This window comes from Littorina saxatilis, linkage group LG4 (assembly GCF_037325665.1).
Source record: "Littorina saxatilis isolate snail1 linkage group LG4, US_GU_Lsax_2.0, whole genome shotgun sequence".
NCBI lineage: Eukaryota > Metazoa > Mollusca > Gastropoda > Littorinimorpha > Littorinidae > Littorina > Littorina saxatilis.
In genome coordinates, this window is record NC_090248.1 from 10385172 (window position 1) to 10410290 (window position 25119).

Genomic DNA, 25119 nt, shown 5'->3' on the forward strand with positions numbered 1-25119 from the left:
CACACAATACCAAGACAAAGGCTTGGAATCTGCACAAAATCACCAGAAAAAGGCTTCAAATCTGCACACAATTACGAGAAACAGGTTTGAAATCTGCACACAATCACGAGAAAAAGGCTTGGATTCTGCACACAATCACCAGAAAAAGGCTTGGAATCTTTTGTTTGTGTATGTGTGTGCTCTGCTGTCTTTTTGCTACTGGACATCGCCGTGAGCTCTGGCGAGAAGGGGCGATTCATAAGTGTTCATTGTCATATTTAGCACACGCTAACACCCATCACTCACCAGGTAGTTGCAGTAGTCCCAGGCAAAGTTGGCACCCCAGAAGACAATGGGTCCCACCCCGCTGACCTCCTGCAGGTGCTTGGCCCCCACCTGCCGTTCCTTGACCACCAGGTAAACGAAGCTGCTGACCAGAAAGGCCATGCCGAACGACACGATCATGCCGATGACAAAACCCTGCAGGCCAGAAGTAGCTGCAACAGGTAAAGATGAACAGGTGTGTTGAGATTAGGATGTGCGAGTCATGCCTGAAACCCTAAAGTACCTTTGTAGTAGCAGCGGACCAGAAACGCCATGACACGATAATCCCGATGAAATATGACAAAACCTTTCAGAGCGAAGGTAATGACAACATATATACATATATATATACAGATACAGATGCGTGTTAAGGTTAGGATGTGTGAGTCATATATCTATAACCCTAACGTAGCTTCATATTAGCAGCGGATCCAAAACGCCGTGCAAAGTAACACGATCATCTGGAATCGGATAAGAATAAGGATTCTGCGATGTTCTGCTCATGGACATTCGGGTCGCTTTGTCACTAAAGAAAGCGAGCTGCAATACAGATCATTTTTTACCCAACATTATTTTTTTATTTGTCCTGCATGAGCGTATTCATGTTTCCAAGCCCTGGGGATATTGAGCAACTTCCGTGGAAATAAGGACCGATGATCAGAACAGGGGTGTGTGAGACTATCTAATCACAACCCCTGAATTCCACCTCGTGTCTAACAGAATAGCAATATTTCGGAATAACTGCATGGCAGGTACAGTTTATCACGGACTTCAGTCTCTAACCTCGACTCTTGCATACCGGCTCCGGGTATTACAAGTGCCGCGTTAAGTACCCACCCCCCCCCCCCCACCCCTTCATTCAAGCTGTAATCATTACCCTGCGTTTCCTCGGCGCTGTCTTCCTGGTTCTTGGGAAAGAGGTCAAGGCCGGTAGAGATGCGATGATCAGGTCCAGCGAAGTGCCTGGCCACACCATCCAGCAGGTAGGACACTGAGGTGGGGAGAGCGTGGAACGGCTGACCGTTGTAGTAGGCCCTGGCCAGAAGGCTGTAGGCGTTGTCCGAGTCGAACTGGGCGCCTATGACGACCTTCTTGTTGTAGTTGTTGGTTCCAAGGTCCTCGGATCGCTTCAGAAAGTACCGACTCATGTTGGTCCAGTCAGAAACAAGGTTGATGTTTTCCAGGCTTTCGGTTTGTCCGATCTGAAAGGCGTAGGCTTTGGCTGCCGCGTCACTCGCTGTCCTAGGACTACGGGAGGAGACAATTTGTGAACAAATACAACAAAATAACAATTCAAATATAATCACCAGACACATGGGCATTTAAGAAAATTGACCGGTTTTGACTCTTAGGTTTTCGTCGCTCTCTGTCGTAGGACTGTGGTAAGAAGCCAATGTATGAACAATTACAACAGAATAACAATACTACTGTACTCAACAGAAGCATGGCCATTTAAATATGAATACGAACATGGACCGGTTTCGTCACTATAAGGACGTATTCAGCAAATAAAAGGAGAGATGACAGAAAGAGACTGCAGAAAATGAGTACAGACAAGGGACAGTCAGCACCACGCCTAATGTTCAACTAAAACAGAACACAGTATTATCAACACATATTTATGCGCATGGACACAGACCAAAATTATGAGCATTTAGTTATGCTTACTGACGAACCAAATGTATGATCAATTAGTTATGCGTATTGACACAGATCAAATTTATGAACAATTAGTTATGCTTACTGGCCAAATTAAATGAACAATAGGTTGTGCTTATTGCAATAGATCACGTTTATGAACAATTAGTTATGCTTATTGACAAAGATGAAATCTATGAACAAATAGTTGTGCTTATTGACGCGGATCAAATCTCTGAACAATTAGTTATGCTTATTGACACAGATCAAATTTATGAACAATTAGTTATGCTTACTGACACAGACCACAATTATGAAGTCATAAAAGTTTGCACAGTTTTGCAAATGAATGCACATACTGTTAAGATATAGTTATCGATTACTTCCTCTCGTGAACATTCTAATTCTGAGTGCATGTAACTGGCAAAGGTTGGTTGGTTGGTTATTATGCTTTATCGTTTTCTTCAGCTGATATTGCCATTCGATACCGATGCAAGTTTGTCTCTTTTCTCAGCTCAATTGGCAAACTCTATGCTTAAATGTAACTGGGAACAATATGAACAAATAGAATCCTTTTGTTTCTACATCATACTTACTTTGTGCCATCGAAGCACGGAACGAAATGGAATACTTTTGTTTCTAGTATCATACTTACTTTGATCCATTGGAGCACGGAACGAAATGGAATACTTTTGTTTCTACATCATACTTACTTTGTGCCATTGGAGCACGGAACAAAATGGAATACTTTTGTTTCTACATCATACTTACTTTGTTCCATTGGAGCATGGAACGAAATGAAATACTTTTGTTTCTACATCATACTTACTTTGTTCCATTGGAGCACGCAACGAAATGGAATACTTTTGTTTCTACATCATACTTACTTTGTTCCATTGGAGCACGCAACGAAATGGAATACTTTTGTTTCTACATCATACTTACTTTGTTCCATTGGAGCACGGAACGAAATGGAATACTTTTGTTTCTACATTATACTTACTTTGTTCCATTGGAGCACGCAACGAAATGGAATACTTTTGTTTCTACATCATACTTACTTTGTTCCATTGGAGCACGCAACGAAATGGAATACTTTTGTTTCTACATCATACTTACTTTGTTCCATTGGAGCACGCAACGAAATGGAATACTTTTGTTTCTACATCATACTTACTTTGTTCCATTGGAGCACGCAACGAAATGGAATACTTTTGTTTCTACATCATACTTACTTTGTTCCATTGGAGTACGGAACGAAATGGAATACTTTTGTTTCTACATCACACTTACTTTGTTCCATTGGAGCACGGAACGAAATGGAATACTTTTGTTTCTACATCATACTTACTTTGTTCCATTGGATCACGGAACGAAATAGAATACTTTTGTTTCTACATCATACTTACTTTGATCCATTGGAGCACGGAACGAAATGGAATACTTTTGTTTCTACATCATACTTACTTTGTGCCATTGGAGCACGGAACAAAATGGAATACTTTTGTTTCTACATCATACTTACTTTGTTCCATTGGAGCATGGAACGAAATGAAATACTTTTGTTTCTACATCATACTTACTTTGTTCCATTGGAGCACGCAACGAAATGGAATACTTTTGTTTCTACATCATACTTACTTTGTTCCATTGGAGCACGCAACGAAATGGAATACTTTTGTTCCTTAGATCATACTTACTTTGTTCCATTGGAGTACGGAACGTAGGTCCTTCCGAACGGACTGAGTGTGAAATTGAGCGGTTGGTTCTGTTCTTCAGGTGTAACAAAATCGACGGCCAGAGCAAAAACGCCGCAGGCAACAGGTAAGATCATCTGCAGCAGCGTGATGAGACGGTTGCGCCAGGTGTGCAGCATCTTCTTGATCACCATGGCACGGAAACGTGACAGCTGCAGGGACATCCCGGTCAGTTTGTTGAACCCGTGGTTAAAGGCTGTGGCGTGGATCAAGCGTGAGCAGAAAACAGTTACAGCGGTTTCTAGCAGGTAACGTTTTGGTTTGAACAATTTATTCAGAAAATCACAGATAACAATGCCGCAAACAATCAATGTAATAAATGGAGCACAACAAACAACGCTTATACACGTACACGTGCTGCTCTTATAGCTTAAAAAGCAATATATATCTGATTTGGTGGACGATAAGAGTATCGTTAGAAGGGAACGTTTTGTGGTAAGTGATGGGTGTGAACAGAAAACAGTTACAGCGATTTCTATCAAGACACGTGTTGTGGTAAGGGATGGTCGTGGGCAGAAAACAGTTAAAGCGATTGCTATCAAGGAACGTTTTGTGGTAAGTGATGGGTGTGAACAGAAAACAGTTACAGCGATTTCTATCAAGGAACGTTTTGTGGTAAGTGATGGGTGTGAACAGAAAACAGTTACAGCGATTTCTATCAAGACACGTGTTGTGGTAAGGGATGGTCGTGGGCAGAAAACAGTTAAAGCGATTGCTATCAAGGAACGTTTTGTGGTAAGTGATGGGTGTGAACAGAAAACAGTTACAGCGATTTCTATCAAGACACGTGTTGTGGTAAGGGATGGTCGTGGGCAGAAAACAGTTAAAGCGATTGCTATCAAGACACGTGTTGTGGTAAGGGATGGTCGTGGGCAGAAAACAGTTACAGCGATTTCTATCAAGACACGTGTTGTGGTAAGGGATGGTCGTGGGCAGAAAACAGTTACAGCGATTTCTATCAAGACACGTGTTGTGGTAAGGGATGGTCGTGGGCAGAAAACAGTTAAAGCGATTGCTATCAAGGAACGTTTTGTGGTAAGTGATGGGTGTGAACAGAAAACAGTTACAGCGATTTCTATCAAGACACGTGTTGTGGTAAGGGATGGTCGTGGGCAGAAAACAGTTACAGCGATTTCTATCAAGACACGTGTTGTGGTAAGGGATGGTCGTGGGCAGAAAACAGTTAAAGCGATTGCTATCAAGGAACGTTTTGTGGTAAGTGATGGGTGTGAACAGAAAACAGTTACAGCGATTTCTATCAAGACACGTGTTGTGGTAAGGGATGGTCGTGGGCAGAAAACAGTTAAAGCGATTGCTATCAAGGAACGTTTTGTGGTAAGTGATGGGTGTGAACAGAAAACAGTTACAGCGATTTCTATCAAGACACGTGTTGTGGTAAGGGATGGTCGTGGGCAGAAAACAGTTACAGCGATTTCTATCAAGACACGTGTTGTGGTAAGGGATGGTCGTGGGCAGAAAACAGTTAAAGCGATTGCTATCAAGGAACGTTTTGTGGTAAGTGATGGGTGTGAACAGAAAACAGTTACAGCGATTTCTATCAAGACACGTGTTGTGGTAAGGGATGGTCGTGGGCAGAAAACAGTTACAGCGATTTCTATCAAGACACGTTTTATGGTAAGCGATGGTCGTGGGCAGAAAACAGTTACAGCGATTTATATCAATGAACGTTTTGTTGTAAGTGATGGTCGTGGGCAGAAAAAAGAATTGCTCACTTGCAAAATGCCGGCGAGGTAATGCCGATGTTTAGATAAGTTCATTAGCTGTGTCATGTTGTCTGACTGTCTACTTAAAAGACCACTGGGTCGACGTTCTAGTAAATTTAACGTTTTGTTTTGTCAATAATTAAACGTTCCAAGAACCTACAATTCTTTTTTTTTTTATTCATTTAGAAACTATACATTAAAAACATGCGAACGCGATTGACCACAGAAATTGACATTGCTAATATTTTGCTAATATTTTTTCTGTGATGTTTCCAGAATGTGTTAAAACACATGTAACAAAAACAGAAAAATCTACTGAACTGATCCCTCTACTGTTGTCACACGTGTTTCAACACACTCTGAAAATATCACAGGCAAAATATTGGTGAAATCTGTTTTTTGTCAATCGGTGTCCGATGTCTTTAAAGGCATAGAAAGCTGATGAATATACACGCTAATTGCTTTACCCAGAGCTGGAGACAGACTAAATTAAGTTCCCTGCAAAATATTGTGGTCTAGGAGCCCTTAAATGTTGAGATATTTGAATTTTTATTTTGATCTAGATGGTCCTATTTATAGATTTGGCAACACATGTAACGTTGATGCAAGGGAGCTAACACCGCGGCTTTGTTGACATCCTCACTTTTTCAGAGGCTAGAACAAGCTGTAATGCATGTATTATGGTCCGCGCATGGTGACATATATCGTCATTATATGGTCTTATGGTGCGTTTGACATCGATTGTGGGCAAACTACACTTTGTAAACACGGGAGTGCGTTAGTATGCCTTTAAACAAACTTACACAGTATGTCAGTAGTTCCGTAACCAGAGTTGCCACCCATATTCAGGCTGACGTTCTCGCCTGTCACGGCGACACGGTTACCCTTGCGAGACTTGGGATCGTTTGTAAAGGCATGGTTTTCGTATCCGTTGCTGGCACCGGACTCTGCTGTTATTGATGCTCTCAAATGCTGTGTTTGTTCGTTGCTGTCTTCTTCGAGTGTAGCGCAGATTTCTCCAACCCTACAGAAACATAATTATTTAACAAAATCAGTCCAGGTCCACCTTTCTTGTATTTTTCCGTTTTTCGTGTTTTTCAGAACAAGAATAAGCGAAGAGATAGACAAACAACCGAAACATCGTGCTACAGACAAGCAACACAATAAAAGCCACAATTACGATAGAGGCGAATGTCCCTGAGGCAATTGAAGTTTAGCCACAAGTACCATATCGCACTGCCACCATTACCACCATCATCATCATCATCATCATCATCATCATCATCATCATCATCATCATCATCATCATCATCATTAAAAACAACAATAACTACAAGAACAACAAGATCAAAACAACAACAACAACAACAACAACAACAACAACAACAACAACAACAACAACAACAACAACAACAACAACAACAACAACATGTTGTAATCGATAAGTTGTATTTAATTCATTGTATGAGATATTGTTAATTGTTGTATTTAACTCATTGTATGAGATATTGTTAATTGTTGTTATTTATTTGAATAAAATTGTTGGGAAAAAAAACAAAAAAAACAAAAAAAAAAACAACAACATATCCACTAACTTCACACAAAGTTACGTACTAGATATTTATAGGAATCGCCGAAAGACATCTTCACACGTGCAAAATGAACACCCAACACCCAAAAACTAAACAACAGATGAACCGACATAACTAAAATAGAGAAAACACAACAATACCAATAACAATAACAACACTTTACTGTCCATTAAAAAGATATATCAAAACGAAAAATTTCCTTTGACGCACCCAGATTATAACTTGAACATTTTACATTTAATGACATCCGATACCGATCCATGCACAGTCTGGTGGTGACCTTGCGACACACCTCCTTCTGCTGATACATGAATGACAAAGTCGGGTCAACTTTATGTGCAGACCCAGAGACGGAAGCCATGTCCCACCCCCGTGTCATCACAATGACACGTAAAAAGACCTTGGTCATTCTGCCATAAGTGCAGGTGGCTGAATACACCTAAACACGCAGACACTTGGGTAGCGCGACTCCGTTGCTGCTAGCTTTCCACTGGGAGGAAGTGACCCGAATTTCCCAGCGATGGGACAATAAAGTAATGAAAATGAAAATGAAAAATGAAAAATGAAAAGTCATCGAGACAGATTTTTTTCTCAAAATCTTTGTCAGTTCCTGGGAGAAATGACAGAATGTTTGACGTGACGTCATGCTTCACATTATGAATTGTTCCGCTTATGACGTCAGATATGTCACTTTGGAATGCAGAGTCAAGAACAGAAGTCTTGGTTTGTTTAGGCGCTATCGATCGTCATTAACACCACTTACTTCAAGAAAACCTCTTCCATGGTGGTAGCGGTAGTCCCAAACCCTCCGATGCCCAGCTCCTCTTTGCGAGTCTCCAGCTGTCTGAAGAGGTCAGGGAACAGCGCCGCCTGGTCGTCAGGTAGCAAGTAAGACAACTCTGTATTAATCTCGCTCTCAAAGCGGGCAGCGGGGATGTGCTGTTGTATGACTGACGTCACTTTGTCCACGTGGCATGACGGGGTTTTGACCAGGACCAGATGATAGCCAGTTCCTGCGAGAAAGGTCAATGTGTGTAGTACAGTTGAACTTTTCTATAACGAGCATTCAAGTGACCAACCAAAAGTAGTCCTCATGGCCTTATCTATAGACGGGTGGTAGTTACTGAAAGGTGAATCCTAATTGCTGGTGACGCGGTAATGCACCCAAGCTTCGTCCATTAAATGGTTTATTTCTAAAAGTTAAAAGCATAATAAAAGCAATGCTAAAAACAATTATCCCAGCAAGAATCACCATGGAGTTTTGTTTTTTTAGAAAAACGGAGGATTAACGCAAAGCTAGCACAACACCCTATGCAATGAGTTGTGAAGTGGTCATCCAATTCCCCGTACATGAAATGGTTCTATGCTCAAGCCTAAAGCAAGGCAAAACTAGAAGCAAGGTTAAAGATAACGTCAAAGCAAATCTTACCATAGAGTTTCTTGAGAAACATGGAGGATCCACAGCACTGCACAACCCCCTCAGCCATGATGGCAATACGGTCACCCAGCAGGTCAGCCTCGTCCATAAAGTGGGTGGTCAGCAGCATGGTACGGCCGGCACGATGACGTTGCAATACTTCCCACGTCTGACGTCGTGATGCAGGGTCCATGCCTGACGTCGGCTCGTCGAGGATCACGACCTGCGACGTCAAGATAAAAACATGTCCGTTTTGTGTGTGTTTTTGCACACATGTGTGTATGTGTGTGTGTGTGTGTGTGTGTGTGTGGATGTGTGCGTGTGTGTGTGTGTGTGTGTGTGGATGTGTGCGTGTGTGTGTGTGTGTGTGTGTGCGTGTGTGTGGGTGTGTGTTTGTGTGTGTGATAGAGAGAGAGAGAGAGAGAGAGAGAGAGAGAGAGAGAGAGAGAGAGAGAGAGAGAGAGAGAGAGAGAAGGCGATAATTATGTCCTTCGCTGGGGGTATGCAGTGCCTTGGCATTGCACTTCTACTTAATTACAATACTCTAGCTTTAGACTAGCCGGGAATGTATAGACCAAAGACTCTTTCCTTTTGTTTAACAGAAGTTGGTGTTTCTTTTCTAAAAACCTTTTTGTTACGAGTTGTGAACATTGTGTTACGAACTATATAATTCTACTGGAAAAAGTAACACACATTGCAAACACTATTAAGTGTACTTTTACCATGTGTTCTACTTTTGCTGGTAGAATGATACAGTTGTTTTTTTTTCTACAGTTTTCACAACTGGTTACAAAAAGTAAGTTCAAAACTGGAACACTTCAGCTAACAGTTTGTTCTGTGTGTGTGTGTTGTTTTTACCTTGAGCAATTGGTGATGACCATGTCCGTGACTGTGTTGGGAATTGACATGGTAAACAATGTGTGCTACTTTTTCAAGGAGAATAATATATACCGATATAGTTTGTCACACAGTTTTCACAACTGGTTGCAAAAAGTGTGTTTAAATTTCACCAAGAAAGTTAAAAAAAAATATTCTAAAGCATAGCAAGAAAAAAAGAAAAAAAAGGAAAACTCCTTGGAAAATAATAAAACCTTGAACTTGTTTTCACACAATAGCATCACTTACCTTGGAGTCATTGATGAGAGCAATTCCGACTGACAACTTGCGCTTCTGTCCTCCTGACAGTGTTTGTGACTGCGCATGTCTCTTGAACTCCAACCCCACTTCCTTCAAGATCTTGTCAACTTCCCTTTTCACGCGTGACGCAGGGCAGCCCTTCAACTGTTGGAAAAAAAGAAAATTCAGAAATTTGCTTTGGAAAAAATGGGCAGTTTTTTTCGAGAGTGAACAATACAATTGGGAATTTGCATTACAATAAAAAGAAAACACAGCGGAAATCAGTTTTGATAAATTCTTCATCAATATGTCGGCAGCCTGTCGCTGACTTTTTCATTATGGTAATGACAAGTAAAGAATTAAGGCACGTGATATATAGTGTACTGCCATGATGGATATTTGCTTTATAACATCTAATTTGCCTTATTACATCTGGACGGATAGTGTTCTACATTGCGAGAAAAATTAACAAGCAAGAACACAGGAAAGAATAGAGGTGTACGCAAAAAATGTGAAGAGAAACGCGTTTTGGTTATCTTATGTACTGAAGAACCCGGTAAAGCTGTTCAGGACGAAGAGATTAGAAGCGTATGCAATCATGTGCTGACCCTTGCGAAGAAGTCCAGGTGCTCTTCAACGGTCATGGCATCGAAGAGAATGTTGTGTTGAGGGCAAAGGCCAAGGTTATGTCGAATGGTGTCCATGTCGTTGCGAATGTCAAGGCCGTTGATGATTGCCGTGCCGGACGAGGGTGGAAGGAATCCTGGACAATTAAACATGTCAAAGATTTAGTTTCTGTGCGAAATGTCGGCATGTACAAACAGTTCAAATTATAGATCTAATAGCAAGACCTTTGATTCAGCGATTGGCAATCTCTCGTTATAAACCTATTTGCAATTTCAATCAAAAATAACAAACAAACACAAAGACCAAATATGCACGTGGGAGTTACAGCCCACAAACGCAGACGTAGAAGTGTATACCTGTGAGCATGAACATGGTGGTTGTCTTCCCTGCACCGTTGTGTCCCAGCAAGACAGTGATCTGCCCTTCGTACATCTTCAGGGACACGTTGTTGACGGCCACCTTGTTCTTCCCGAATTCCTTATGTTACACAATCATGACAGATTGACTGACACCTTTGATATCAATTTGTTTTGTGTAGTTGTAATAAGTTACATGCAGCCAATTACAATGTGACCCACCCAAAAATGCAACCCGCATAAATGCTAATAACGTCTACATCGACTTGCTGAATTACTTCATATTTGGTGTACATTAACTTCAGTTGTATTCACCCTTTATTTTTTTCTTCTTCTGGCTGTCTGTCTGTCTGTCTGTCTGTCTGCCTGCCTGCCTGCCTATCAACTTGCAAACATGTCTGTCTGTCTGTCTGTCCGTCCATCTATCTGTCTCACTTTCTTTTTTTCGTTCTTTCTCCTTTCCTATCCTCGTTCTTTTTTTCTTTCTTTCTTTCTTCTTTCTTTCTTTCTTCTTTCTTTCTTTCTTTGTTTCTTTCCTACTTTCTGTCTCACTTCCTTCCTTCCTTTCTTTCTTTCCATCCTTCCTTCCTTCCTTCCTTCCTTCCTTCCTTGCTTTCTTTGCGCAGAGGGGGGCGATGCTTTACCACGTGCACCGGGAATGGGCTTTTTGGACGTAACGTGCATGGGAATGGGGAAATTCTCGTAGCGTGCACCGTGCACAGAGGTCCGGCGTGCACCGTGCATGGAGCTTTTTCGTAACGTGCACCGTGGATCACCGTGCATGGCACTTTTGGCCTCAACGTGCACGTGCACAGACCCCCCCCCCCCCCCCCCCCCCCCCATGGTGACCCTCTGCGCATCGCCAGACATACAAACGAGAACTGACCTTTCTCAGCTTGTCTACACTGATGCCAGCCTTCAGTCCCTGAGGCTCGCTTTCAAAGTGCTCGTCGTCTGTATTGAGACCAAGGCCGGTGTCCTTGTATTGAGGCGTTGGTCCGCACCAGTAGCTTTTCTGTTCAGAATGATAGCATACAAAGGGAAGTAAGCGCTCTAAATGCATTTAATTATTAAGTGTTTTGTACAGAAATGAAGAACCACAAAAAAACAAGAAGGGTCATTTATTGGAACGTTCAGTTATAGACAAAACGAAACATCCCCTAGAAGACGTCAACCTTGTGGACCTTAAAGTGGATGTACATACCACTAATTGTGACCCTCCACCACGGAATGAGTCGGATGTCATCTCGCGCGGGTGTGAGGGTCACCTTGTGCACAGGCTTATAACTCGAAAAGTGTTCGCTCTTTTCTAAAATGGGTTTTACCACTGGATAGAGCATACAAAACTCTTTAAGAAACTGCAAAAAATATAAAAATCCTGTGCATAGGTGATATGCGACTCATTCCGTGGTGGAGGGTCACATTTGTCCTCCATACATGAAAGAGACAACTGCACCCAGGATATAACTACATTGGAGTGTGCACGTTAAAGATCCCACGATTGACAAAAGGATCTTTCCTGGCAAAATTGCATAGGCATAGATAAAAAAAAAAGTCCACCAAATACCCGTGTGACTTGGAATAACAGGCCGTGAAAAGTAAATAGTCGCCGTAATGGCTTGCGATTTACTGGCCGATGTGAATGCGTGATATATTGTGTAAAAAATTCCGTCTCACACGGCAGAAATTAATATGTAAAGCTCTTAGAGAACGTCAAGCGCTATATAAATCTCCCATATAAATAGATAAAAAAATAACAAAACTAAGCACTCACACGTTATTGTATCATGTAAATGAGGTCGTGTCAAGCTGGTCTGATAGGGACCTTATGTTACACTGCTCATGACGCTTCGCTTTGCATTGAATTGGAGGGTCAAGATTAGACTATCTCATTGAGTGTTTTCTTTTCTTGGCTTACCGTAAAGGGAAAATAAAATGGTTTGGGTACACCAAACTCGCCGGGCCGGACGTTGTCCAGGTACCACGTGACGGTGAGGTGGATAGCCGAGTCTGCCAACAGCATAATGAGGACATCCAGAAAGCTGAAGTTGTCGTCTGGAGTGGCGGGTTCTGCTATTGTGCTCCAGCTAATTCCCTCCCCTGAAGTAAAATATTCGACACGAAAATGAAACAGTAATCAGGGGCGGACCCAGGGGGTTCCAGGAAACCTCCCCCTAGCCTAAAAAAATAATATATAATAATGTAAAAATAAAGACAAACTGATGGCTCAGATTGCACCAGATTGCTCCATTTTCCTTGATATTTATCAACATTTTCCTAGGAACCGGCCTTTGTATTCTAAGTGACGGTTTTGACAAGTAGTTTGGTAATTTGTCGGCTCAGATTGCACCAGATCGATCAATTGTCCTTGTTTTGATCCAAATTTGTCTTCTTAAATTTACTTTTTGGACGGTGTATGGGAAGTTTCTACAATACAATACAATACAATACAATAAACTTTATTAATCTCTAAAAGAGAAATTGCATTGCTGAGCTTTTGTGTCCGTAATAAAACATACATAAAACATTCAAAAATAAACATTTGTTCTTTGTCATTCATACATTCTTGTGTTCTTATACATTTCTTCAATTCCTACATCAATATTCTATCATAATTATGTACATACATTTATTCTCTTTTAACAGTCTGTCAGTCTAACCTTGACCCTCTGTCAGTCTCAGAGTGCTCCATTTTCAATGTTTTTATCAACAATCTTCCGGGGAGGGGGGGGGGGGGGGGCGGGGAAATAGCCCGTGTGCGCGCTCTCTCTCTCTCTCTCTCTCTCTCTCTCTCTCTCTCTCTCTCTCTCTCTCTCTCTCTCTCTCTCTCTCTCTCTCTCTCTCTCTCTCTCCTATATGACAATTTATTTTCAAATTTGTATCTGTATATACAGTTATAATGTATTAAGTTTGATGTGATAGTTCTTTGATTATATTGTTTTCTGTTCTTGTTGACCCTATATTAGGGCGAGGGTTGGATGTAAAAAAGCAATATTCTGGCTTATCTATTGCCCTCGATAATAAAGATGTTGTCTTGTCTTGTCTTGTCTTGTCTTGTCTCCCCTTCCCACCTCTCTCACTCTCTCCTTCTCTCTCATCCATACAGGAGTGGAGTTACTCACCCGTTCCGACGTAGAGTCCGATGACCTTCATCCCTAGAGCCATGGCGGAGTTGAAGAGCAGCCCCAGCGCCATCTTCTCGCTGTACGTCAGCGTCTCGTACCGTAGGTTGAGGAAGATGTAGGGAATGTACAGCCCGAAGTACACCAGACCGCCCACCACTGCAGCGATGTTGGCTGTACGGAATTAAGAGGGAAAAGGCAACAGATTTGGTTTCTTTCTTTAACTCTTACCAGCTCACTCCCTTGACCATCCTAAGATATCTTAGGATGACTCGTTACGGAAATTCCCATTCACTTTATTCTGCAGACAAGCCCTTTTTTATGCACTCAAAATAACATCACAAACAAAGTTTATTGATTAAATTATTAGTCTCACATTAATTAGGGAAAAATCCAAAAACAGATAAGGCAGTTAACGTACCAAGCTTCAGAACAAAACAAACAAGAATGGTAGGTTATCGGGACGCTACTTTATGCATATATGAACAAACAAAAAGTTACATTCACTGTATTTTGTACTTCGCAGAATTTCCGAAGCTGACTGCAGAAAGCTTCGGCCCTGAATGTTTGGTAAAAAAAAGACTTCACGAAGTCGACTTCGGGCTTAAATAGACATAATACGTAAAAATCTCGCCGCAAGAAATCGCAACGTGTATGTACAGAAATCCCAAAACAGATAGGCTGCTAACTTTCCAAAATTCAGAAACAAAAAACAAGAATTGTAGATTTTTGGAATCGACCGACAGACAGATAAACAGAAAAAACGGGCAGACACGGATAGACGAAAAGACAGACAAACCAACAGACAGACTGACTGACTGATGACAAACAGTTACAGACAGCTCGAAACAGTGTTTTAAAGCCGAACATCCGTCTCCAGGAGACAAAGCTTTCAATTAGTATAGGAGAAGGACTGGGTGGCCGAGTGGTAACGCACTTGCGCTCGGAAGCGAGAGGTTGCGAGTTCGACCCTGGGTCAGGGCGTTAGCAATTTTCTCCCTCCTTTCCTAACCTAGGTGGTGGGTTCAAGTGCTAGTCTTTCGGATGAGACGAAAACCCGAGGTCCCTTCGTGTACACTACATTGGGGTGTGCACGTTAAAGATCCCACGATTGACAAAAGGGTCTTTCCTGGCAAAATTGTATAGGCATAGATAAAAAAAAATGCCCACCAAAATACCCGTGTGACTTGGAATAATAGGCCGTGAAAAGTAGGATATGCGCCGAAATGGCTGCGATCTGCTGGTCGATGTGTATGCGTGATGTATTGTTTAACAAATGCCATCTCACACGGCATAAATAGATCCCTGCGCCTTGAGTCCGAGTCTGGAGATACGCGCGCGATATAAGACTTCATATAAGAAGGCCACCAAGATAAATTTAGACACCGGATGCATTACAGAAAGGAGATGCAGGAGAAAACAGAGCTTAATCTCTCGAGCCCATCCACCGACCTTTTTGGATCATGGCACTGATCATAAAGCAGTAGGTTACAATGGCCAATGCATAGACGAGCATGAACACGAAGAACAGTGTAACGTCGCCGTTTCCTATGGCAGGACCGTGGTCAGTGAAAGACACCCCCAGAAAGACCGTGTAGATTGCCATGGTGATGACCATGAAGATCATGCAGGTCAAGAACCAGGCCGCCCAGTGCGCTGAAGGCAGCAGTCCCATCAGCTTCATGGACTCCTGTAGCAAATAAGAAAAGTACCATCCCGTTGTCTACGTTGCAAGCGCGAAAACCAACCTTCGACAACGTCACATTTTACTCCTCAGTTTCAGGCAGTGTTTTTCGACTTGATTACAAAAAACGACCGTTGCGTAAAAATCGTTCATCTCACAAACTTTTTTGTTCAAACTTCTTTTTTACATTTAGTCAAGTTTTGACTAAATGTTTTAACGTAGAGGGGAGAATCGAGACGAGGGTCGTGGTGTATGTGCGCGCGCGCGTGTGTGTATGTGTGTGTGTGTGGGTGTATGTGTGTGTGTGTGTGTGTGTGTGTGCGTGCGTGTGTGCGTGCGTGTAGAGCGATTCAGACCAAACTACTGGACCGATCCTTATGAAATTTGACATGAGAGTTCCTGGGTATGATATCCCCGGACTTTTTTTTCCATTTTTTTGATAAATGTCTTTGATGACGTCATATCCGGCTTTTTGTGAAAGTTGAGGCGGCACTGTCACGCTCTCATTTTTCAATCAATCAATCAATGAGGCTTATATCGCGCATATTCCGTGGGTACAGTTCTAGGCGCTCTGCAGTGATGCCGTGTGAGATGAAATTTTATACGGCCAGTAGATTGCAGCCATTTCGGCGCATATTTACCTTTCACGGCCTATTATTCCAAGTCACACGGGTATAGGTAGACAATTATTAACTGTGCCTAAGCAATTTTTGCCAGGAAAGACCCTTTTGTCAATCGTGGGATCTTTAACGTGCACACCCAATGTAGTGTACACGGGGGGAGGGTTCGGACACCGAAGAGAGTCTGCACACAAAGTTGACTCTGTGAAATAAATTTCCGCCGAACCTGGGATCGAACTCACGCTGACAGCGGCCAACTGAATACAAATCCAGCGCGCTACCAACTGAGCTATATCCCCGCCCAAATTGGTTGAAATTTTGGTCAAGTAATGTTCGACGAAGCCCGGACTTCGGTATTGCATTTCAGCTTGGTGGCTTAAAAATTAATTAATGACTTTGGTCATTAAAAATCTGAAAATTGTAAAAAAAAATATTTTTTTTATAAAACGATCCAAATTTACGTTTATCTTATTTTCCATCATTTTCTGATTCCAAAAACATATAAATATGTTATATTTGGATTAAAAACAAGCTCTGAAAAATAAAAATATAAAAATTATTATCAAAATTAAATTGTCGAAATCAATTTAAAAACACTTTCATCTTATTCCTTGTCGGTTCCTGATTCCAAAAACATATAGATATGATATGTTTGGATTAAAAACACGCTCAGAAAGTTAAAACGAAGAAAGGTACAGAAAAGCGTGCAATCCTTCTCAGCGCAACTACTAAACCGCTCTTCTTGTCAATTTCACTGCCTTTGCCATGAGCATGAGCGGTGGACTGACGATGCTACGAGTATACGGTCTTACTGAAAAATTGCATTGCGTTCAGTTTCATTCTGTGAGTTCGACAGCTACTTGACTAAATGTTGTATTTTCGCCTTACGCGACTTGTTTTCCAGTTATTGTGGAATATTGCTCGTTGCAGTAATTTTTTAGGTTTTTATATTTAGTCAAGTTTTGACTAAATATTTTAACATCGAGGGGGAATCGAAACGAGGGTCGTGGTGTATGTGCGTGTGTGTGTGCGTGCGTGCGTGTGTGCGTGTGTGTGTGTGTGTGTGTGTAGAGCGATTCAGACTAAACTACTGGACCGATCTTTATGAAATTTGACATGAGAGTTTCTGGGTATGAAATCCCCATACGTTTTTTTCATTTTTTTTATAAATGTCTTTGATGACGTCATATCCGGCTTTTCGTGAAAGTTGAGGCGGCACTGTAACGCCCTCATTTTTCAACCAAATTGGTTGAAATTTTGGTCAAGTAATCTTCGACGAAGCCCGGGGTTCGGTATTGCATTTCAGCTTGGTGGCTTAAAAATTAATTAATGACTTTGGTCATTAAAAATCTGAAAATTGTAAAAAAAAATAAAAATTTATAAAACGATCCAAATTTACGTTTATCGTATTCTCCATCATTTGCTGATTCCAAAAACATATAAATATGTTATATTCGGATTAAAAACAAGTTCTGAAAATTAAATATATAAAAATTATTATCAAAATTAAATTGTCCAAATCAATTTAAAAACACTTTCATCTTATTCCTTGTCGGTTCCTGATTCAAAAAACATATAGATATGATATGTTTGGATTAAAAACACGCTCAGAAAGTTAAAACAAAGAGAGGTACAGAAAAGCGTGCTATCCTTCTTAGCGCAACTACTACCCCGCTCTTCTTGTCAGTTTCACTGCCTTTGCCATGAGCGGTGGACTGACGATGCTACGAGTATACGGTCTTGCTGAAAAATGGCAGCTACTTGACTAAATATTGTATTTTCGCCTTACGCGACTTGTTTTGTTTTGCATGCGCTTCAGTACTAATGCACAGAAATAGGGCACTCTCATTCTTGTTTGACGCACTGTTGCAAAATGAGCATGAACTACACTACACTACACTACACTACACTATTCTATACTAGTATACTTCACTAATCTAACAACACTACACTACACTACACTACACTACACTACACTACACTACACTACACTACACTACACTACACTACACTACACTACACTACACTACAACACAACACAGCACAGTTGGTAGAGCAATGGACTTGTGAACCTAGGGTCTCGGGTTCGAATCCGGGCCGGGACGGACACGGTTCAACTTTATGTGCAGACTCAGATAGTATCCATGTCCCACCCCCGTGTCACTGCTGTGGCACTTAAAAGACCTCGGTCATTCTGCCATAAGTGCAGGTGTATGATTACCCCTAAGCACGCACACACCTGGGTATAGAGCGCGACTCCTGTTGCTGTTAGCTTAATTCCCAACACTGGGATAATGATTCAAGTAAATTCTTCTTCTTATCATTATTATTATTATTATTCGTTCAAGGGCTGAAACTCCCACGATCTCTCATGTTTTTGCAGAAGTGGATTTGTACGTGTATGACCGTTTTTACCCCGCCAATCAGGCAGCATACGCCGATTTCGGGGGAATTAACGTGAATGAAATTAATAACAAACTTTGAACATCGTCTAATTTACCTTGAGTTTTCTCTCCTTCTCGTACACGATGCCCTTGGTGTATTGGATGACGGGCAGCATGAAGGACAGCATAATGAAGGCCGGGATCATCGTCATCAACACCTGCACCATGCCGTCGAACAGGTAAGGGGGATATGGCATACGGTTGGTCTGCCACCTCACGCTCACGTTCTGACCGCTCCATTCCTCCACCACAGCGCTGCCCACCAGCATCTGGAGCTTGACCACTTGACTGTAATCTGCGTGGACATGATGAATAGAATGAGATAAGTGAACGCATAAGATATATATTGGGCGCCCACCTGGAATTCTTTATTTGGCTTTTCTTTTTCTTGATTTTGTCTCTCAAAACTTGTTTTCCACTGAATATGAAAGATATCTAATGTAAAATTTTCGCCCATATATATAATGAGTAAACCTTAACGTCATGAGTGACTCAAGATGAAATGGTTTTAACAACAATTATAAACCTTTGAACACATTCACATTATTTCCCCCAATTCCCAATTCATATTTCCCCTAGTGAAAACTGGAATTCCCATCTCCACTGAAACTGGATTCCCGTTTGCACTAGGGCAAACTGAATTTCCAATCTTCACAAGCAAATATCCAGTGGAGATGAGAATTCTAGTTTGCCCTAGTGCAAACTGGAATTCCAATCTCCACTAGTGCGATTCGGAATCTCACTGGATTCTCATTTCCACTGTGACTTACATATTTACATTATAGGCCAGTCACTATAGCGAGAGGTTGTGTCTGAAACACGTGGAAAGGATTGGTTGGTGGGTTAGTATTGTTTATCGTCTCTTCACCAGGTAGTGCTATTCGAGCCCGATGCAAGTTTGTTCCCTTTGTCAGTTTCGTGGACAGGAAACACGTGGGCATTGCTGGACTCACTAGAAGCAAGGCTGTTCACTCGTTCACAATCCATACAAACCCGACATCATTATTTTCAGGATTCGACTATTCACCTCCAACTGAGGAGCAAACTGCAACACTGTCATCCTTGACTGAACACCCCCCCCCCCCCCGAAAAAAACCCACTTCTCACCAGGATCTAACTGGGACCTTGGCCCCATCTGAAAGTAGGGCAGAATGTCCCGTGTGTTCCATTGATCGTTGTACTCGCTGTTCTGACGGATGACAAGGTGAAGGTCGGGGCTCAAGGCCGCCCGACTGTGGTTGCTTCCTCTGAACACTACCGCCATCTTCATTTTCTCCGAGTTGATCTTGTAGTACGCCGTGAGGTCCGCCTCGGTTGCGAATGGTTTTAGTTCAGCTGTACCTGAAATGCCCAATTGAGGTTTAATTGATTGATTTTTGACCCTTTATAGACGATTTTCGGAAATCATTCCGTCGGGTTTGTATGGGTTGTGCAAAACCTCGTGCAAATAATCATTGGATAGGCCAATCACGAGCGAGGGGTGTTTCCACGTGTTACCGACAGACCCCTCGCTAGTGATTGGCCACTCAAATATTTGTACGAGGTTTTCCAAGAAAAGGTCACTCTCCCACATCCCATACAGACACGACGAAGTTATTATCAGAATTCGTCTCTCAGGCTGATTCAATTTTGCGATCTCGTCTGGTCTATCGTTATCTAAGACCAAGCTGCTTGTTGCAAACGGTATGGGAATGAATGCCCTTGTAACATTATAATAATTATAATATTGACGGCCTTATCACAAAGATTTACACTTAATCGCGCTTGCCCTGTATGTTCAGTTGTTTTTTGGTGGAAAGTTGCTTGTTTGTTACTAGCTAGGACAAGGACAACAACAACACAACAACAACAACAAAGACATTCTAATGATTTTGTGTGTCTCAATTATTAACCCCTCATTACCACTGCGTTTGTGTGTATCAATATGCAGTCAGTGACCCTTCTCCTGTGTTTGGACGGCATACATTAGAATGCAATGTTGTCTTCACATGGTAATTGTAAATCGTATGACGGCGATCACAGAAAAAAATCAAGTCGCGTGAAGCGATATAAAAACACTTAGTCAGTCGGTATCAAAAAGATCAACACCACAAACCAGTCATCGCCGAGACTAAAATTAAATAGTCTCGGCTAACCTTACCTGAAGACCGAGACGGTTCACGCTCGTCTCCACGAACCATGAGACCGTAGTACTTACTCAACCTATTTTCTTTCATTCTGAGCACATTTGTAGAGTAAACATGGCATATCTATATATTTTTGAATTCAGGAGAAGATGAGAAATACATTACAATCATCTTTACATTTTTTCAAGTTTTGACTTAATGTTTTAACATAGACGGGGAATCCAGACGAGGATTGGTGGTGTATGTGTGTGTGTGTGTGTGAGTGTGTGTGTGAGTGTGTGTGTATGCGTGCGTGTTTGCGTACGTACGTGCGTGTGTGTGTGCGTGCAAGCGTGTTAGTGTGCTTATGTGTGTGTGCATGTGTGTTTGTGAGTGTGTATGTGTGTGTGTGTGTGTGTGTGTGTGTGTGAGTGTGTGGGTGGGTGTACCCATGTTTCCACAGGTTTGGTTGCCTAAATCACCATAAGGCAACTATCCACACGTGGATGGCAACCTAAACTCTGGATGGCAACCTAATTGTGTGGATGCTCGCTTCATTTAACACCGTTAAATTGACTTTTTTGACGGAAAGAATGTCATAACAATGTTCAAAATGACATTCTTTCCGTCCCCTATAGGCGACGAAATAGGTCAAATTTTGTGCATTTTTTAGTGCAAAATTCTTCGATGCCGGAGCGAGTACTGCACCCAGTGCTGTTGTAGTGCAAGTGCACTAGAAAGGCACTACACCCAGTGCCGCCTCTTAGGTAACCATCCACACTTTAGGTACGTGTGTCTCTCTCTCTTCTTTCTCTCTCGCTCGCTCTCTCTCTCTCTCTCTCTGCGTGTGTGTGTGCGTGTGTGTGCGTGCTGGCGTGCGTGCGTACTTGTGTATGTGAGCGTGCGTGCGTGCTGGCGTGCGTGCGTACATGTGTGTGTGCGTGCGTGTAAAGACGTGTGTGTGTGTGTGTGTGCGTGTGTGTGTGTGTCTGTGTGTGTGTACGTGCGTGTGTGTGTGTGTGTATGTGTGTGTGGACGTGCGTGTGTGTGTGTGTGTGTGTGTGTATGTGTGCGTGTGTGTGAGTGCGTGCGTGTGTGCGTGTGTATAGAGCGATTCAGAGAAAACTTCTGGACCGATCTTCATGAAATTTCACATTAGAGTTCCTGTGTATGATATCCCCAATTTTCAATAAGATTTGTTTGATGTCGTCATATCCGGCTTTTTGTGAAAGTTGAGGCAGCACTGTCACGCCCTCATTTTTCAACCAATTTGATTAAAATGTTGGACAAGCAATTGTCGACGAAGTCCAGATTATGGGATTGAATTTCAGCTTGGCAGAGTACAAATTAGTTAATTAGTTTGCTCATTAAAGTTGTCATTAAAATGGAGTTTTCACTAACAGATTTAAAAATGATTGAATCGTATTTCTCAATTTATTTTTATTTTATTTTTTTATTCTCTTTTTGTACAGTTTTTTTTTTTTTTTTACATGTATATGCTGTACATTACAGGACATCACCTAACCGAAAGGACAGAATCATATAACAGAAAAGCACACTTGGACATTTACAACATACATGGGGTGGGAGGGTGGAAAGGGGAGGGGGGGATGTTCAGTGGTTTGGTGGTCGCATTATCAAAAGGTTTCAAGAACGAAAAAACCTAAGGGTTACATCAAAACGTGCATATACAGGCGCCAATCCTTGTAGAATTTATCTACTGTATTATTCACAACTGCGTTATACTTTTCACAAATAAATCTTTGCTTAAAGTTTCTACTAAATGTCTGAAAATGAGGGGTCTTTTTGTTCATTTTGGAAATATATACATGGTGTTTGGCACAGATTAATAACACATCAAAAGCTTTATCGGTGACTACATTGTTCGCCACTCCAAGAAGAACCAGTTCTTTAGACAGTTTTAAATTGTCGCAATGGGTGCAGTTCGCCTTTAGCCAATTTACAAATTCTATACAAAAAGTGTGCACTTTATCACACTCCCAAAACATATGTAAAAGGGTTTCTTTATTTCTACCACAAAATGTACACAATGACGTATCCACAATTTTTCGCAAAAATAGAAACCTTTCTGTGGACAAAATTCTGTACAATAATCGGTACTGGAACCATCTCAGACAAGTGTCTTTTGTTGTTTTAAAAACATGTTGAAAAATAGCCTTCTTATCTAACAAACAGTCTAAAGATTCAGACCATTTTTCGATACATTTTGGGACCGTAGCATGTTCAATCAGTTTTTTGTAAATAAGTTGTGTCTTACCTTTACAAATACATTTCCACACAATGGGCTCTGTCATAATAAAATGTTTATCAAATTCTAAGCCGATTTTTCTCTGATATTTCTTAACAGCCTGGATTACACCTTGATACAATACAAAATCGCCTCGCACATTTGGATATTTGATTTTAAACGCATTATAGGATAAGTATCCATTTTGTCCCAAAATATGACCAATCTGAGCTATTCCATTGTCGATCCAATTTTGAATGTACACTGTCTTTTTATCTCTCCGAATATTAACATTATAATGTAAACATTCTGATACAAAATCGTTAAAGGTTATAGGGTCACATTTTCCATGTAGTTTCTTATAATGTTTAAAAACATTGGTCCAAAACGGGTTTTCCATTCTCTGCATCAAAACATTTGCAAATTCCTCTCCTCTCATATTAATTGTTGTAACAGATGGACATGCTTTAAACAATAATCTTGATATTAATCCAGTAAGACCATCAACTCTTTTTAACCAAACAATTTTTAGAGATGACAGAAAACTTTTCACGTCAATCATCTTTAATCCTCCATCTTCATAGGGTTGGGTGACCGTAGTTCTTTTAATTTTATCTCTTTTTCCATCCCAAAGAAATTTGAAAAAAATATTATTTAACTCCATCATAAACTGTTCGTCTGGATCAGGTAAATTAGTAAACAAATGTGTCAATTTGGAAATAGCCAAGGTTTTTAGGACTGTTATTTTACCAAAAGGTGTCAGGTTCCTTCTGGTCCATGAATTCAGAAGTTTTTGAATTTCCTTTAACTTATTTCTATAGTTAAGAAAAACAACCTCGGATACATTCACCGAAAAAATAACGCCAAGTGCTTTAAAATTTCGTATTTCTCAATTTCTCCTGAATTCAAAAATATGTACATATGTTATGTTTCCTCTAAAAATGTGCTCAGAATTACAGAAAATAGGTTGAGTAAGTACTGCGTTCGCACGCTGCGCGCAGACGAGCGTGACCCGTCTCGGTCTTTAGGTGTGGTTAGTCGAGAATATCTTAATATAATCTCGGCGATGACTGTTTTTAGTGTTAATTTGTTACTTTGATGCCGTAAGCTTGACTATATGTTTTTATATCGTTTCACGCGACTGAAAATCTGCTCCTGAAAATTCGATTTTAATGACAACTTTAATGAGCAAACTAATTACTTGATTTGTATACTTCCAAGCTGAAATGCAATCCCGTAGTCCGGACTTAGTCGAAGATTGCTTGACAACAAACTTTCACAAAACGCCGGATACGACGTCATCAAAGACATCTATCGAACAAATGAAAAAAACGTTCGGGGATATCCATACCCAGGAACTCTCATGTGATGTTTCATGGAGATCAGTCCAGTAGCTTTCTCGGATTTGCGTTACACACACACACGCACGCACGCACGCACGCACGCACGCACGCACGCACGCACGCACACACACACACACACACACACACACACACACACACACACACACCCACCATGACCCTCGTCTCGATTCCCCGTCTATGTTAAAACATTTAGTTAAAACTTGACCAAATGTGGAAATAAATGAAATTAAAAATTAAAAAAGGAAAAACAAATGACTAACTAATAACAAAATAAAGTATATATTACCTGGTGTCATGTTGGCACAAGCTGTGTCATTCGGGTGTATACGGCTGGCCACTTTAGTCATAACAACGAAGAGACTGGAATGGTTGGGGGCAAAACCTAGCTCACATGTCATCAAATCCACTGTATAATTATTTGTTGGCGCTGTGAACCCATTGTGCATCTCAAAAATATCGTCTGGTGGGTAGTACACCGGGTCGTCGTGGAATTCTGGTTTGGCCAGAATTCGGATGAACATGAAATTCACGGCGAAAAACACCGGAAAGAAGATTTCGAACACAGACACGCATTTCTTTCGCCGCTGGAGCAAAAGGTTTTTCCACAGTAAAAGTTTCACTTGTCCGAAAAAGGCAGCCATTGTGTTACTAATGGAGGTGCGACGAGACTGATCAGTGTATTGCTGATTGAACACACTTGGTTAGTAGAGCCTGATGAGTTTAAATAGAGATGATAAGTGTACAGTGGTAGTGTTAGTGGTTGTGGTTATCGTTACTTTTTTCTGTGGTGACGTCAGCGGTTTTTGGTTCAAAGGTTAGGGGTCGGAGTTTACGTCTGCTTCCTTTGATCTGCTAACGAACTGAGGTTGATTCGACAGAAATAACGAGCCCTGAATTGTATGTGATAACTCAGCGAACGCTTGTTTATTCACACAATTCTGTATAACTAGTATGCTCTTGAACAACTTAATGCTGCAAATGTCAGTTTCATGTGTGATTTAT

The 25119-nt window shown here is 41.3% G+C and overlaps 1 pseudogene; it reads right to left on the bottom strand.

The window, feature by feature from the left end:
- The window catches only part of LOC138964229 (phospholipid-transporting ATPase ABCA3-like), a 37578-nt pseudogene extending 12775 nt beyond the window's left edge, over positions 1 to 24803 (bottom strand).
- Between the last annotated feature and the right edge of the window lie 316 nt (positions 24804 to 25119).